Source organism: Thunnus albacares, chromosome 9, assembly GCF_914725855.1.
Source record: "Thunnus albacares chromosome 9, fThuAlb1.1, whole genome shotgun sequence".
In the NCBI taxonomy this organism is placed as follows: Eukaryota; Metazoa; Chordata; class Actinopteri; order Scombriformes; family Scombridae; genus Thunnus; species Thunnus albacares.
Window position 1 is genome coordinate 18,662,380 of NC_058114.1, and position 17,626 is coordinate 18,680,005.

A 17,626-nucleotide genomic window follows, 5' to 3' on the forward strand; every position below is an offset into this window, starting at 1 on the left:
AACAAATAGTAAAAGTATAAGATAGATTATAACTAGTTGCCATACTTGGAGGTTATTTAGCAGAAAGTAAGTTCAAACTCCAAATTCACAACCTCTCATGAAGATTCACATGTAACCCGGCACACTCCAACAGATCACAGTCAATTAATAAATTAAATTAACAGCAAAGCATGAAGAGCATGTTTCTCTGTCACAGTGTGTCAAATTTACGCTTGCTATTCAAATAGTCCTGCTATTTACTGCCTCGGCCCACTGGGGATTGTGATTGACACATCCTTGTGCTTTGTTGCCACAAGTGCTGATAGGAAGTTAACATTGTGAGAGTGGCCATCTGGGTGGTATATTGGTGAGGACAGCTGAGCACATCTCAAATGTTGCTACCCACTGCGCTGATTTCACCACTCTCGACAAAAACGGTCCAGTGCATCTCTAGGAGGGCTTTTGGCTTCAACCTTCACTCTGAGATCTTTGAAATATCTTATTACCAAAGCCATTATAGTGCTATCTTTTTGGTACACAGCTTCATATACAGTTGGTTGACAAATTAAAGAGAAAACCTGAATAAATGAGTGGAGGAACATTGTGAATACAGATACTTCCAAGCCACAAGGGATCACTGAATGCTTCAACAAGCAGTCATTTGCTTTGGCCTTCACGGTCACCAGATCTCAACACTGACTTGAAGAATCTATTACAAGAAGCACTTAACCATAAATTGGATAAAGAGGGAACTAATGCCTTTAACACAACTGGTAGTCAAGGCATTCCTGAAGACCACCCCATTTAAGATTGTCCTAGATAAATTCACCAGTTTGGGAATTATAGTTACAAGAAAACTGAGCCAGCTGTTGGAGCATCATTGGAATAAGAAAATGAAACAGTTGGAGAAAAACAGAAGTTTTTTTGAACACCTTCAAAGGTTTCCTCAAAGGTGGGACACATCAATGCCATAAAAATGGTAGCGTTTCCAAGGTTTTCATACATTTTTTAGTCAATTCCCGTGAGCATCCCTCAATTTTACTTCAAGAAGCTAGACTCTGTTGTTTCATCTTTCATTTGGCCTGGTAAAGTACCCAGAATTACTAGGAAGCATCTAAGTAAAGGTTGGAGTGAAGGTGGACTTGATCTCCCCCAGTTTAAATCATACTATCTGGCTGTCCATTTAAATATTTTCTCGTTCTGGCATGGTTGCCCTCCTGGTAGTAACGTGGAAGAAATGCTTGCATGGCTACAGATTGAGCACCTTTCTTGCAAGCATTCACGTCTCCCAGCACTCCTTGACAGTCCATCAAAGACTACAAAAGCCATATACGGGAATAACCTCATAACCCAAAACTTCTTTAAAGTTTGGTCTCAAGCCCCCAAAATATACCTGGACACATCTATATGATTGGAGGGAGAAAGGTATTATCTCTCTAAGAGATTTCTATATTAATGATCACCTCGCCTCTTTTCAGCAACTGCAGCAGACATTTCAGCTCCCAACTTCACATTTCTTCTGTTTTCTACAATTGCAACACTTTTTATGGGCTCATGTTTCACTGTACGAGCAGAAACCTCACCATGCTGCTTTTGATAAGTCTCTTGACTATTAAACCATATACTAAAGGCGCTGTGTCTCATTTTTACAACATTCTACAAAATTTAAATAGTCTATCGTCAAATTCATTTAGGGAAGACTGGCAGAAAGAATTGGGTACTGAAATTACAGATGAAATGTGGAAAGCCTGCATTGAAAATATTCACAGCAGTTCAATAAATGCTAGGCACACTGATATAATTCAAAGTTGTGCATAGATTGCACTTCTCTCCCACTAGATTACAAGAAATATTCAAAGATACTTCACTCCTCTGTGTGAAATGTTCAAAAGATCAAGGAACTCTGTGTCACCAATTCTTACAATGTCATAGGTTACAAACTTTTTGGGGTCATTTATTTGATTTTTTTTGCCAACGCTTTTAGTAAGGACTGTCCCCTTGCCCCTCTAACAGCGCTATTTGGGGTGGTTGACCCAGGTAGAGAAGCTCAAGCCATCTTTCTATCCATACTACCAGGCAGAAAACTACTGCTACAATTCTGGAAATCTGAGACATTTCCAACGTTTTAGGAACGTTTCTGGCTGAAGGAATTAGGAAATGTGTTACATCTAGAGAAAATCAGCCAAGTCTGGCAACCATTGGTCTGATTGAAAAATTAAAGTAAATGGTTAATGGTCTAACAGGTTAACTGTCATATGTCAATACCTTGTAACTAATGTGATAAATTATGTGTAACTTTTCCTCTTTTGTGTTACCGCCAATGTTTTTTTTTTCTTTTTCTTTCGTTTTGTTGTTTTTTCCTGTGCATTTGTTGAAGTTAAAAGCAGTTAAAACAGTGCTTTGCTGTACTTGTGTCAGTCTGTATTTTAGCAGTTCCTAAATAACAGTGAGTGAAACAGTAAATATCCCTCCTGGAATATTGCGAAAAAGGCTGCTCTTTTTCAAAAAAAGAAGCACTTAACCAGTTCTGTCTGCTCATGGTGGCACAACTTAGTAAAACGCTCTTTTGGTTTTTCCTTGAATTTGTCTCCCATCTGTATCCATTGTGACTCCATGACAAAAAACACTGGTTTTAGAGGTTGTCTCTACTGTAGTGTCACAATTTCTTTGGTGTGCTTGCTCTAAGCCACCACAAATCCACAATTTCTTTACAAAAGGAATCACATACTTGTTGTATGGAACCATAATGACAATCAATTCTTCAATGAAGGAAAGAAGCTTTTTGATGTTCAAGTGGTTCTTCAGTTAATGATGAGCACCATTAAGCCCAAGGATCTCTGAAGATCCACTGTTTATCAAAGTGTGGAAAAACCTTGTTTGTTACTGGAAACCTCTTTGAGGAGCAACAAGCGGAGCAGTGTTTGCTGTGGACAGGGACACTCAAATCGTCTCCTCTGTCTTTTCACAAACACACAGGTTTCGTAAGGGTCATAAATACTTTTTTTAGACAATGGGGCATTATGTAGACTTGAAGGCTACTATTTATTCCTCTGATAAGCCTAGAAGGGCCAAGATGTTTTGTTGGAACGTCTTTGACCAGTTTTCAAGATTAACAAAGTTTGGTAATTACAACCATGTGCATAAAGCTTTTAGTCTCTGCAGGACTTTGCCATGATCTAAACTGACCAAACTCAATGTGGGGCAAAAGGGATTTCCGTAGAAGAGATGATGTAAACCACTTTTTATTATCAGAGGATGTATTTAAATTTTACTTGAAAACATGAACATTTCCACATTGTGGAAGATATCCCAGCCTTTCAGGATATCTTCCACCAGCGGTGCCTGGCACACAGCATCATCAAGGACCACACAGACACCCAGCACACAGACTGTTCTCCTTGTTACCGTCTGGCAGACGATACAAGAACATGGCCGTACGTACCACCAGACTTGTGGACAGTTTCTACCACCAGGCCATCAGGCTTCTCAACTCATATATCTAAATATTTCATATTTCCTTACCTGCTTGTCTGCACTGTCTGTTGTTTATTGTTTACTGCACTGTTTACTCAACTCCTTTCTTTTTCAATCCAACCGATCAAGGCAGATGGCCGCCCAGCTACAGCTTGGTTCTGCTCTAGATTTCTTCCCATTAAAGGGGAGTTTTTCCTTGCCGCTGTCGCCAAGTGCTTGCTCATGGGGGAATGTTGGGTCTCTGTAAAATAAAGAGTATGGTCTAGACCTGCCCTATGTGAAGAGTGACCTGAGAAAACTTCTGTTGTGATTTGGCACTATATAAATAAAATTGACTTGACTTGCTTACATAAAAAATGCACTATGAACCATGACTGCTGCTATTGAAATAGGACTGCTACATACCCAATGTGCAACACTGTTGTATACACTTGTCACCTTTACATTTACACATAAATCCTCTTATATTAATCTTATATTCTAAATTTATGACTAGTGTTCTTATTGCTGAGCCGACCTGTTTCCTCGTCCAACACATTTCATTGTACCGTTGATCCTGTGTTAACCTACATATGACTAATAAAACTGAACTGAACTGATTGGGTAAATGAGTGTTCAGTTTTGTTGCCACCACATGATTTAAACAACATTGAAACAAGCAGGAAAATTCCCATTAAATCAGATTTTAGCATTGCTACATTCTCTCTTGGACGCGGACACACACACACACACACACATCAAAACACAACTGACTTCACATTCCTACCCCTTCTCACTTCATGCTATTGAACATGGCAATTCATCCTAATGGAGAACATGCAGCATGCTGGTAGGATCATGCAGGATGATTTGTGGTGTGCTGCAGAAGCTCTCAGGGAGTCTCACAGTCTCACTCTGACACCATGAAAGACCAGGATGGATGGGAACAAAGAATAAGACCCTTAAGGAGATTCGAGCTCATTTATGTGTGTCCCCTTTCTCTCTCTTTCCTCTCCCTCGCTCTCCCAGCAGTCCCTCCCTCTCCCCTCTAAACAGAACCACATTTCACCAAGCAGTGATCTGGCTACAGTGAAAACACACCACTGTCTGTGTGTATTGTACTTTCATAGTCCAGGGAAATAAAAATTTACTAGCCCCCCCCTTCCCCTCTTTCTCTTTGCACTCTCTCTCTCTCTCACTTGTCTCCCATCTCTTTTTACATTTGTATACACGTATGTAAACACTCACACACACAGACACACCATATGTTGACATATGGCGTGAGGAACAGGCTGCCTAAACGACCAAAGAGCAGTGTGTGTTCTCATTACGTCACCAATTTTTCCGATCATGGTCATCACAGTAAAGCAGAAGAGAGACTGGATTCATGTTTAGAAGTTTGGCTCTTGGGGCACTCAACTGTATAAACTTGCAACATGAACATACGCAAGCAAGATACAGTTGTGTTGTTAGGTTTAATAGTGTTATTTCATTGAAGAAAAATAGTCCTGGTGAGACTTGTGGTGGGCGCTGCAGTGACTACATGGGCTCACGTTGACAAAATCAAGATATTTGTTGTACATAGAGCAGACTGCATTATTATTACTTGTGCCCAGCCCAGTAGGAGCAGGAATGTGGGGGCTCAGTCATCGCTGTGTGTCACAGATGACAAGCTAGTACAGAAACCAGATGAGGGTTGCATTGTCCCCACATGAACACACAATTACAGTTTTACATTTACACACACGCACACATACAGTAAAGCCTGCCTCCCGTTTAGATCCCACCCATCATGTGAAGGATTCCATTTGTGTCTGTTTTGATGCTCAGAATCGTTCCTTGATAGATATGTTGCGATGTAATGTGTTTCCTTGTCTTTGCATGCCACTGTGTGCAAACTAAGACAATCCGTCCTTTTGTCAACCCTTTTACTTGTGTATTAGTTGAATTCTTGAAGTGATGCCTGATCTCTCCCAGCGCTGAGGGAAAAGAACCACCAGAGCTTGATGGGGGCTTTCAGTCTGTCTTTAGCCCAGCCAGGAGAGTCATCACTGAGCCAAATCACTTCCATGACAGCCTCTCAGCAGGGAGAGATTAATGGCCAGGATTAGTCATACTGTACTGCTGCCCAATGGGGTGAACCGGTGCAAATGTGGGTCATTGGAGGCAGGAACAGGGGCAGAGAAGTTTACATTAAAGGATTTAAATTTGTTTCCATAAGGAACTATTACAGCATTGATTTTTATATGGCTATGTATTATACTTCTGTTTGTCCCTAAGGGGGCAACAAACATGACTTAGCCTACATTCATATTACCATAATCCCCTCCATGATATAACATATAACACTGCAAGAGGTCATTATTCAATCTGTATAGAGGTTCCTACAAGCACATAAAAATACATTTTGGCCACTCAAGAGTTAAGGTGATATGAATGTGCATAATACTTGTGCTTTTATGAGGTGTTCAAATGTGCAGTAACGCTAAAATGTCGTGCCTCAGGTCTGATGCAAGATATTCCATATAAACCTTTTGGAAGTCACATGTCTTTGTGCAGGTGGTGAAGCTGGATACCCACCAAGGAAACAAAGCTTCAACTAGCTAACTAGTGTTATCATTGTCCTACAGCATAGTTACCTGGGGAATCAGTTGTCAATAAACCTTATGCATCTTTGCAGTGAATTAATACAATGACAAAAATAACAGACATAACGGTGTGTTGAATCTAGAGGGTTAAATAAGGAGACATTGGGGGGAAAGTAGGGGATTGTTTTGAGGATTTTATTTCATTCTGTGTATGCTAAGCAAGTCAAATGAGGCAATGCTGGGGCTCACTGGAGCTTCAAAGCCCTCAAATAATGGAAGAAAACCAGAAACATCACTGACTGTCACAGTTCCCATTTTCCACACTAAATTTATTCACTCTGAGTCTCTCTAACTCGTAGTATGTTTTGGCAGAGGTTAACCTTAAGGTCATGAGAGTGCCGAGGTGTGTGATTTTGTGTGTGCGTGCACTGTGTGTATGTGTGTGTGCAGTAAGGTGGGGCTGAGGGATTAGAGGTTGGTTTCAAAGTGTCATCATGGTTTTAGGGTTTGTGGTTGGAGCCTGTCGGGTCAGGGTGGAGTGTGGCTATGTCTAGAGATGATCCCAGCTGGGAATCCTGTGGTCCGCTGGCGGTTTTTCCCTCGGTGAATGAAAATATGATCGCCACACCACACGCATAGACATAAAGACACACAAACAAACACACACAAAGTCAATTAAATTGGTAAACTGCAACCATTAGATAGATAGATAAATACATAGACAGACAGACCTCAACATATTCTCACATGCAGAACTCATGACTTCCTTCCCAGCCTCCTGCTCCAATTTTCCTCTGTTCAACTCCTTCTGCTTTCTCTCTCTCTCATGCTTTTCCCCCCTCCTACTTCTTCTTCCATCTTTCTTTCCATCATTTGTTTACAAGGCAAGCACTTCTTGCCTCACCTTACCTGCATCGCTGCTCTGCTTGGCTCTGTAAAGACCTGGCCTTGTGCAGCTGTGCTGCCCCAGTGATGCAGTGGGAGAGGAATGTAGAACTTCAAAGTATAACAAGAGTGGAGACAAAGAATGGCAGTGTTCAGGGGAGATGAGAATATGTGATCTCATAAAACAGCACACAAACACATTGGTCCATTTATGCGAGGTTAGGCTACAGAGGATGAGGAGGAGGAGGGAAGACCTGCCTCACATGTCCCCTGCCTGCTTTGTGGGAACCAGAGGAGGAAGAGGCGGGTATACACGTGATGTTGTTCCCCAGTGATCGAGCACACTGTAACACTGCACAGCTCGCTTGGCCATGGTTAAGTGACTGTTAAAACATACAGCAGGGAGAGGGATGGAGAGAGGCTCATATGTCTGATAGGGCTGAACTTTGGGAGATGTTGGTTTTAGTGGCCCATGGAAGAAAACTTTCTGGATGAGGGTTTTGAAATTCCATAACCCTTGTAACTGCAAAAGACAGAGGTTGGAGCCCCTCAGAAAAAAAGAAAGAAAAAAATGAAAAGAGAAAAGAGGCAAAGAGAGAAATGTAGCAAGATTCCAAGAGAGCGGAAAGAATCCTCAGAGTGCTTGCTAACAGTTTGAGGGGCTAATGGCTTTCAGATGTGCGCGACATCTTTTGTATTTTCAAAGGAGCATAAAACATTCCCTCTCAGAGGAATCCAAACAACGGCTGGAATTCACAGACTGAAAATTCACAACAGCGGTTAGAACTAAATGTTTATCTCAAGTTTGCTCATGTTACCAGTATTATGTGTTTTACATCAACACCCAGGCCTGTATTGTTTTTTAAATCACCTTTAATTCTTTTTTGGTTTCATACTTTTCTCTGATGTTGATGTTTTCTCTTTGGGAACTGGGTGCAAAGGGCTGGGCGGGGGCGGCGTTCTCCCTATTTCCTGCTCAAACCTTGGGGGAGCTGGACTTGGACGAGGTGAGGTCATTTCTCGCTCCAACTGTAAAGTTGACTGCGGGGGGGAGACAGTGGAGAGCTGTAGAGTTTCTCTGTTCACTCTAAGCCACATGCACATCATGTCTGCCCTGTGACAGACTAGTATGCAGTATATCAGGTTAAACAGACATACATAAGTACAGTAAGGCTCTGTCACCTTCAATTAAAAGACCATTTTATGAAGACTCACCTGGTCTCATTTAATCCTGAAAATTTTTTGACATTTTTACTCACACACATGGTTGCTTTCAACATTAATATCTACTTCCTGTCTCCTTACCCACTTCACCTCTCTACCAGGCCTATTCAGTGATGCTTGGAGAGCAAAATCTAGAAGTTCATCATCACTTATTGTTCCAAAATTAAATTAAATCAATTTAAAATCAATTTTAAGAATTCGTATTCAAACAGGATAGTGTGTAGCATGTCGTACTGTTATGCTATTCAATAACTACATGTACTTTCAACTAATATTTTTTTATTTTAAATGCTCCAAGCATTTTCCCCAAGTCCAGCCTCTGTGGTGAATTTTCGGCCACCCATACTGAGGTGTGGTCCTCCAAAATGACTTATGAAACTGAGTTAAAAAGGAAAAGGGTGAAAAATGAAGCCTAATGCTCTTTTTCCCCTCTCGTTGGCTCACAGAAGGGGGGGATGGGCAGCAGCGCCAAAGGAAATGGTATCTGGATTTTGGAAAAATCTGTCAAGCAGAACAACTTTGATATGTCCGTCCTTCCCTCCTCCTAAAATGTTTGCACTTTAGCATGCCATAAACTTGTCATCTCCATTTCAGTGGAGCAGTAATTTGCCCATTGCTGAAGTGCATATATATCTGTATGGGTTAAAATTTACTGTAGTCTCATGTTTTAATAGACTTAAATTTATGTTAAAATTTAAAAGGTCAAGATTTTTTTTTTTTTTTTAGTCCAGGAGTATGGTCTCTGGCTTGTCCAGTCACCTTGTCTGTGATGAGATATTGCATTTCTCACTGGGCCTTTTAGCCAAAGTTTTTTTCCCACATCCTCTACCCCTGAGCATTGGTTCCTCACACTGCTGGCTTAGGGTTATGCTCTGCTATTCCTTGGGGCCTGTCTTGCACAAGAACATAAATGAACCACCCACATACACACTAATAAAATATCCTCAATCTATGATGTTATTTTGTGATGAAATGTTGTAATTAACCTCTTTGTGCAATACACTCTACTCCTTTTTTCCTCGTTCATTTCTTCAATGACTTATTTCCTACACTTTCCAGAATGCCTTTAGACACTCCAATGAGAACATTACTAAACTTGTTCCATTCAACTGCAGATTATTGCTATGTGTAAGACCACATAGTAATAATTTTGCGATAATGATAGATAAAATTTGCAAGATTTTCCAGTCAAGAAAAAGTGATGTCATGCCTCACTGTCAAAATGCAGCATGTCAAGTGGCTGTATTGCATTGGGTGTGGTACTGTAAAAGACCCCAGAGCAACTTGTGGACTGTAGCTGTATCAACATTTTATACATAAATTCAGACAGATGTTTTGGAGTTTTTCGTCAATTGCTTACATAAACACATTTGACCTGCATCCATGTTTCACCGACTGAACTTACATTGGATCACATGATTGAGTGTAGATTCAGCAGTTTGCTATCACTGTAACTACTTTTTTTCCACGAAGCAGTCAATTCATTATTTCATGCCCATTTAAGGTCCTTTAATCAAATCTTTAGATCTCAATGGAGACAGTGAAGCATGAGAGAAATTATTACCTGGCGGCTGTTTAATTAAAGACATTCAAGGACATAAGAGACAGACTCTTAAATCCTTGCTTGCATGATTTCATAGGCTCTATATTGTCTAATGTGCTGTCTTTTAAAAGTGATGAAATCATGTATAAGCAGTGAACAGGAAGTAGACACTTATGAACATCTGTCTCAGTCATAATTATCAAAGATACCGTTGTTTCACTGTGACCTGGACACACGTTTCCATAACAGGTTGTTTTTCTCTGCTCTTTCTCCCTCTTACTCTTTCTGTCTCCCTCTGTACAATCTCTACTTGTTTGCCATGGTAGGAAATATATAGAAAGAGAGAATTTCAATTAGTTTCAATGCCATTACAAGCTTTTTGTTCATAAAAGCTGTGAATACAAAAGAACCAATCAAAAACCTATATCATGAAATAATACTACATGTGGTGCACCAAGAGATTCACTTTACTTGTAACTTACAGCTTTGATACAGGTATGTCAGTAAACTATGTGGGATTGGATAAGCACCATTAAAAGTGGAACTGCAGCTCAACCTAAAAAGTGAAAATACCCTATCATAGTAAAATTTCAGTACAAACACATCACTCGTATAGCAAGTGCAGATGAGATTGACCAATTTGCTCCATCTGGAGACTGGGCGTCTCCCATTACAAACATGTTTCGATCTCTGTCAGCTAAGAATAAATGTTTATCCATAAAAGCTAGCCCACCTTCCACAGAACAGATGAAGATAGCTGCAGAAAATCTGATCATCAAAGCCAAGGGATTGAACATAATATGATTTCATTCAAGCAATATGAACCACGTTTTTAGCATCATTCCAACCTACCAAGCCAATTTATAATTTATAATCAGGCTTTATAACATTAAAGCCCTGCTTCACCTCACTTTGCCTGACCGCAATAACAACTCGGCATCTGTGCATCCACATGTATGCGTTAGCATGTGTATGCATACAGTACTTGCATTTGGACAAGTGTGTGTGCTTGTTGTCAGTGTGTGGGTTGGAAAAGCCACAAAAAGCCATTTTATGAGTGTGAAACTCTAGTAAAGCAGGTGTACTTGGGACAAATGGGAGAACAGGATGTCCAGCTAGCAGCCAACCTGCTGCCAGGCCCACTCTGCTGCTGCTGCACTGTGATCATTAAAGGTTTGGATAACAGATGCTAAGATACTTGGAACATCCTCTTAACCTACCTGCCTATCGGCATTCCTTCAATCTTTCATCCATCCCGCCAGTCCTTCCTGCCGTTGTCTCATGCTCGCCTCTTGTTCAGCTGCAGCTGTTTTCACGGGAACCTCGAATCACAGAGGTGAAGATGAAAGCAAAACTGTAGTATTGTATTGCCTATGTTGTGTGTGTGTGTGTGTGTGTGTGTGTGGAGAAAGAGACAACCAAATAAGAGTGAGGAGAGGGTGAAACATGGGAGAAATGGGTTCATGTACTCTGACAAGAGTAACTGACAAGAAGAGATAGTTTTTCGAAGAAATTGTCACTTTGTACAGCAATAAAACAAAAAAAACATACACTGTATGAGTTCTAAGAAAATAAATCAAGAAAATGCCTCGCTTATCCTCATTATGGGAAACTGAAGTCATGTCCCTCTATCAACACAAACAGATCCTGTTGTTCCCTGCGACTGTCTGTGACACATTTGTTTAGGGTCAAACATCTATTGCTGTAAGACACGCATATGCTCTGACGCCTATTAAAGCTGCGTATCAATGGACCACCCAGGAGTTTTACACAAAGCAAAAAAAAAAAAGGTGGAGGGGGAGGCGTTTAGTCTAGAAACACAGAGCAGGGCATATGTAGTGACAAGAGGGAGGATCTGAAGAGATTATGAGTCAATTTTCACGCTCTGAACTGCTAATATATACAAACAGTCTCATCACATATGTTTGCATGCAGACACACACACACAAACCACACACAATACAAGGCTACATGGTCACTACTATAGTGTTTTTTCTGAAGGTCAGTTTGGGTTGAAAGCATCAGGTGGCCAGCTGTGTTTGCTACATGTTGACACCATCACCCATTTCTGTCTGTCTCTTGCTCTCTCTCTCCGTCCCTCACTCACATTATTTTGAGCTCATTTACCTAATTTAGTCAATCTGGGTCATCTTGTTGCTTTGATGAACAAATTCATCTGTCTACAGCCACTTTTATTTAAAAGCTATGTTAGTTTTCATGCTGCTTTATGACTGTTAACAGTCATTTTATCAACTGTTGTTTCTCCTGAGAACAGACAGTGTGCAGTCAGTTTTACTAATTACTGTGATTAATTACTATGTCTTAAAAAAATAACATTAGCTCGACATTTTGGGAAATATACCATTTACTTTCTTGCCAAGAGTTAGATGAGACAATCAATCGCTTTCATGCCAAGAGTTAGATGAGACGATCAATACCACTCTCATTATTATATGTTAGATATGAAGTGACAGCTAGCAGCCAATTAGCTTAGCTTAGCATAAACACTTGAAACAAGGGCAAACAGCTAGCTTTGCTCTGTACAAAGGTATCAAAATCCACCTACCATCCCCTCTAAAGCTCACCAGTTAACATGTTATATCTGGTTTGTGTAAGTGTAAAAAAGTAGGGGGGTTTATGTGGCAGACTATTTCTTGGCCTGCTTCCAGTCTGCAAAGCTAAGCTAACTGTGTTCTTGCTGTAACTATGAGATTGGTATCAATCTTCTCCGCTAACTCAGCAAAAAAGGGAATAGGGATGCTTGCCAAATGTTGAATTGTTCCTACAAGAATGTTTCAAGAAGATTGAAGTCATTTGCAATCTCCACTTTATTTTCTTCAGATATTAAGATTCAGAAATCTGGTTTCCTTTTTCAAGCTGGCATTGAGAATAACTCACAGCTGGATTTCTGCTGGCAAAACCAGATTATTTGGCCATGCTTATTTAAATGTGAAAATGTGCATGAAAAAAAAACCTCCAAACAGGGGAAGTAACGTTACATTTAGGGAAAGCATCTCATGTTGGCAATAATAAATTATACAGAGAGTAAACAACATGTAGGAGGATATAACTTTGCAATCTGTTTTTGTGAGCCATCTTTGTTTACAAAAATGTGCCAAAGGCTGATGATATCAGACGATTTTTTTGGTGGAGCTGATAAACACAACACACAACACATTTCCTGCCTTTAATGACACTCACAGTAATCTGCTTTTTGTGAGTATGAAAATTCACTCATTCACTCACTCAGTCCAAACCAGAGGTCGCTCACACCCAGTCTCCAACATGTGTTCACTTGGCATTGACAAGTGCGATCCTGCTCAGCTGGGCTGTGACTGCTTGTCACCCCACTGGAGCTCCCACTGAAGCTCCCACACGGGGTGCTTTGAAGTGTCGAGGGCCCCCCACATGGAGAAAGCAGTATGTAGCTGTATGAGCAGACAGAGGCCTGGGGGTGGAGGGGGGTTTGTCAGGATGAAAGGCGGTGCTGTAGCAGTCCAGCTGTTTGCTCTGCCAACCCAGCACCACTGAAAGACACAAGCTCTGGAAGAGTCAATATTTGTTGCTTTGTGAGTCTGGTTGAGTCAGTCATAGACTCTGTGAACTCCTGAAAGAGCTTGTGAGTTTTCAGAGCTGCCAGTTCATCATTTTTGTGGTTCTTTGAATTCTTGCTTCTCAAGAGCTATGAAAAACACTTAATACAGACCCTTAATACAGCGTAAACTTGGCCATCAGTTTCCCGAGACTTCCTGTAATCTTGCTTGGAAGTGAAAAGAGCTGAGATGTGACTGTAGAGGTGTGTGTGGTCTCACTGAGGAAGTGTGTTTAAGCTTTTCTATAACGCGGTCTCCGGCATCTGGTACTTGTTGAAGGCTGGTGGTTTGATTGTGCTCTGCGTAGTTTGTGCGCCTCCACCGCATCAGTGCAGCGTTTGACTTGATTAGCATATTTTTCTCCATTTTGCGTCACCAAATAAAATATAGATTCCACATGTAGATCTCGCTCAGAGATTGTAGAGCTATGTAGCAGACATTTGTCAACAGTAGGGGTTTTGGGCTTTCTAACACAATTTGTCAATACAGTGAGAAAAGACTAAGAGCTCTCTCTTTGCCCATTTCCTAGGCTTACACATGTTCACGATGAGCACACACCCCGCATACTCAAGTGTGCATGTGTGTCCTTGTGAATATGTGGAAGGGGAAAGGTTGGACTTGCATTTGGTGCACAAATTACAACAGACTTAGGATTTGGTTTAAAGTTCAGTCAGGATTTAGGACATACAAGGTTATGTTCAGGTTAGGGATAATATAGTATAGCGATATAAGTGTGTATGGATGTGTGTGTATGATTGCTGTAATCGGAGGACTAGCCTGAGGAATGCGACTCCCACTGTCAGTTCTCTCTCCAGCCCGTCCATCTTCATTATGGCCATTCCCACATACTGGTCATGTGATTTACAGCTACGGGCCCCAACTCTGGTGATATAGGGCAAATTCCTGACCGGGATCAGTCAAGTTTCATACACACAGCAGGGGTCAGGAGCCTAGAAGAGAGGAGGGATGGAACAAGGAAAGGGGAGAGGAGATGAGGAGATAAGAAGCTCGAATTGGTGCAAACAAAGTTACAAGGAAGAATAGTCGTTAGTTAGAATGTAGGACTTGACGAAAGTGAGGCACAAGGAAAGAAAAGGAAAGGAAATACCTACTGCATATATGGATGAATCTTGGCATAGCTCTAGTAGCATGAGGTAGACTGTTAAAGGGGTTTATCTTAATAAGGGGCTGATTAATTGATGATTTCCGACAACAGCTGGTATGTAGACTTTAAGACATTACTGAGGAAGAAGAAAGACTGAGGGAAGGTTAACAAGAGTGAGACAGAGTGAGGGAAAAACCAAACCAAGCAAGAGTCATTTCCAAGTCTAGGGGTTTTCTCTGAGAGGTGTGAGGTTTTACAATGTTTAAAATCCCCAAAGTCTTGTTGACATAAGACCTCAGCAGATCGCAGCCTAGTTCAGGGAAGTAGCCTGCTGAGCACCTATGCTATGAGATGTATAGTGTGGTGGTGATCAGACTGAAATATAACATATGCCATTCATGTGTGCAGTTTGGCTTTTATCCTAAATACCTTACAGTGCAATTTTTTTAACCATGGGAAGTAATATCAATGCCAACCCCACTCACTAGATAGATTTATTGTTACACAGACAGCACTTGACTATAAACCCTAATAAATTGAATAGTGAACTGCAGATTATCCATACAAATACATTATCTGTATTATTAACATGTGCTCAAGCAGAAAAACAATGAACAAGTCCACGGCCATAGCTGCCAGAAAGCCAAGGCAGCCCCACCCTCTTACTAACATATATAAGACATAGCAAGGCCATGAAAACAATGTAATAGGTTTGTAACAGCTACAACACATTCCCGGCTGTCATTGTTGATGCCAGGGCGCTGCTGTGGAGTGACCGTTCCTATCATTGTGAGTGGTCAGCACAGCCCACGGTAAAAACAATACAGTCATTACCTACTCAAACAAAGACCTGGGCTTGTAACATGTGAGATAATGTAAAAGGCGTGGAATGTAATTGCCTCAAACCACTTCAAAAAGCAAAAGGGCAAATAAGTGGGGCAGTGGAGGGGAGAATCAAAGCAACAGCTGGTGATAAGCAGCAGGTCACAGAGGCGATATGTCTGGCACGAGTAAGACTGATGATGATGGAGATGATTATTAAGTGATAATGATAAGACAATGCCAAGTGTAATAGCTGTTCACAGTCTGTCATTCAGGTGGCAGATTCAGACAAAACCTTTCCCCAGAGGACTTGAGTTGAGTAGCAGTAGGCTACCAAACTTTTCCACTGGCACCCCCAACCCCACCACAGCTCCATCCTCCTCCGCCCTCCACATGCCTCGACCCCACCCCGCTTTTCCTCCTATCCTCCTTTTTTTTCTCAGGAAGAGGGAGGAAGTCAGCCAAAATATGATGCAGTCGGAAAGACCTTACGGTGGTATGATAATGATAATCATTACTGAAATGATGATGAAAGATGTGTTGCTGTGAGTAATTCGATGATGTCACTGGAAGACAATGAGAAGCTGAGGTCTGAGAGGCAGCTGTGCACGTCCCGGCCTGTAAAGCAAAAGGACAAGACTGAGGGCAGCTGGGACGAAGGATTCGCAAGACAGAGCAAGAAGAGCTACAGAGGAATACGTTAAAGGGGAATATCTACGCCCGGCTTTTAAATATTTATCCAGACACTGATGTAATTAGTACAAAGTCTGCAGCCTTGCCAGTTGTTGAAGAACAACAGAACGACTGGGTAAAAAGGTAGAGGGTAGCTGGGAAAGCAGGGGAAATTTTCTGGAGATGAAGGTACATTTTAATAATAAATACTGACAAAACTTTAACAAAATGAGACCCATCTGGGAATTAAGCTAAAAGGATCAATGTGTGCAAATCAGACATGGCAAGCTGTGATGGTTTGCATTTGAATCTGGAGTCTTAGTTCTCTGTTTTTTTTTTAGATTTAGAAAATCATTCCAACTATTTGTTTGATTGCCTTACAATACACATGATCACACAAGAATTCTTCAAGGAAAACACTGGCAATATTCTCTTTTGTTCTATTGTCACCGACCAAAATCAACAACAAACTGATCTTACTAAATATTTTCTGTGTATCAAAAGCTGGGCAACATAGACCTCCATTGTTGTACAAAAACTATTAAGACACAATTGCACTGGTGTTCCTTCATTACCATGAACATGGGCACTGTAGATTATTTTGAATCACTGTCGCGTGTCAACGGCTGAAAATAGTCCCCAACAAATTCAACATTTACTCCTCTTGAGTAACATTTGCTAAAAATTACAATGGCCAGCCCTCTTAGGAGATTACAGAGCCCTTTAAGAAAATGAAACTATACATCTGTGATCCATTTTTAAAGATTTAAGTGCCACAGACAGGGTAGGGTAGTCAGAAAGAAATGAGAGACTGACGAATGCAGTGTTGGTTTTGGTCTTTTAATGGGAAATGGGAAAAATATAGAGTAACACCAGACTTATCCTTTAAATTATGTGATGATCAAGCTAAGGTCCATAGAAAGATCTGCAGATACAGAGTGAGTGAGATCACAACTCACTTATAAATTTGTGGACATATTTCAGTGCAGTTTAATTATTTGTAGTCAGAAACACTCCTTTCCTGTCTATAGATCAATACCCATTATTCCCTTCGGCAGAAGTCTCAGGTTTTGCGTCTATTTACCATCCCTGTTTTTAATCAAATCTGTGGAAATGTGAAAATGAAGCTGGATGGCCCACTCTGTTATGGAAAGTACAAATATCATGTTCTCAGTCTTTCAGTCATGGCTTTTCACCATGATGATTTGGTTGAATATGACAGGTTTTCTAAATCAATCTCTCACTAAAAGATGAGAAGGGAATGAATAGTTAGATCTCGAAATATGCTGAGTTTGAGATTTTTTACAAGAAAATAGGACAGAACTTAGTAGCTGAAGAAATAGGACAGCTTTCATTGCTAAGGAATGCCATGAAAGAGACCTATGCCTGTGAATACCTGTGACCTTTACTCTGAACAAGAGTAGCTGAACACCAGCTGTACGTAATAGTAGGTCATTAGACAGGTGTACCGTTAGCTGGGAAAAGAAGCAATGGCTGATAGCAATAATTTTACTGCTCTGTTTCACCTGGTTTCTCTTTCTAGAAGTTTTAGAGCTGATGGTTGCAGTCCAGGTAAAAGTTAAAGGTGCAGTGTGTTGAATTTAGTGGCATCTAGTGGAACAGACTTGGCAGAAATGGAATATAGTATTCATAAGTATGCTTTAATTAGTGTAATCACCTTAAAATAAGAATCGTTTTGTTTTTGTTACCTTAGAATGAGCCCTTTATATCTACATAGGAACAGGTCCTCTTCCACGGAGGC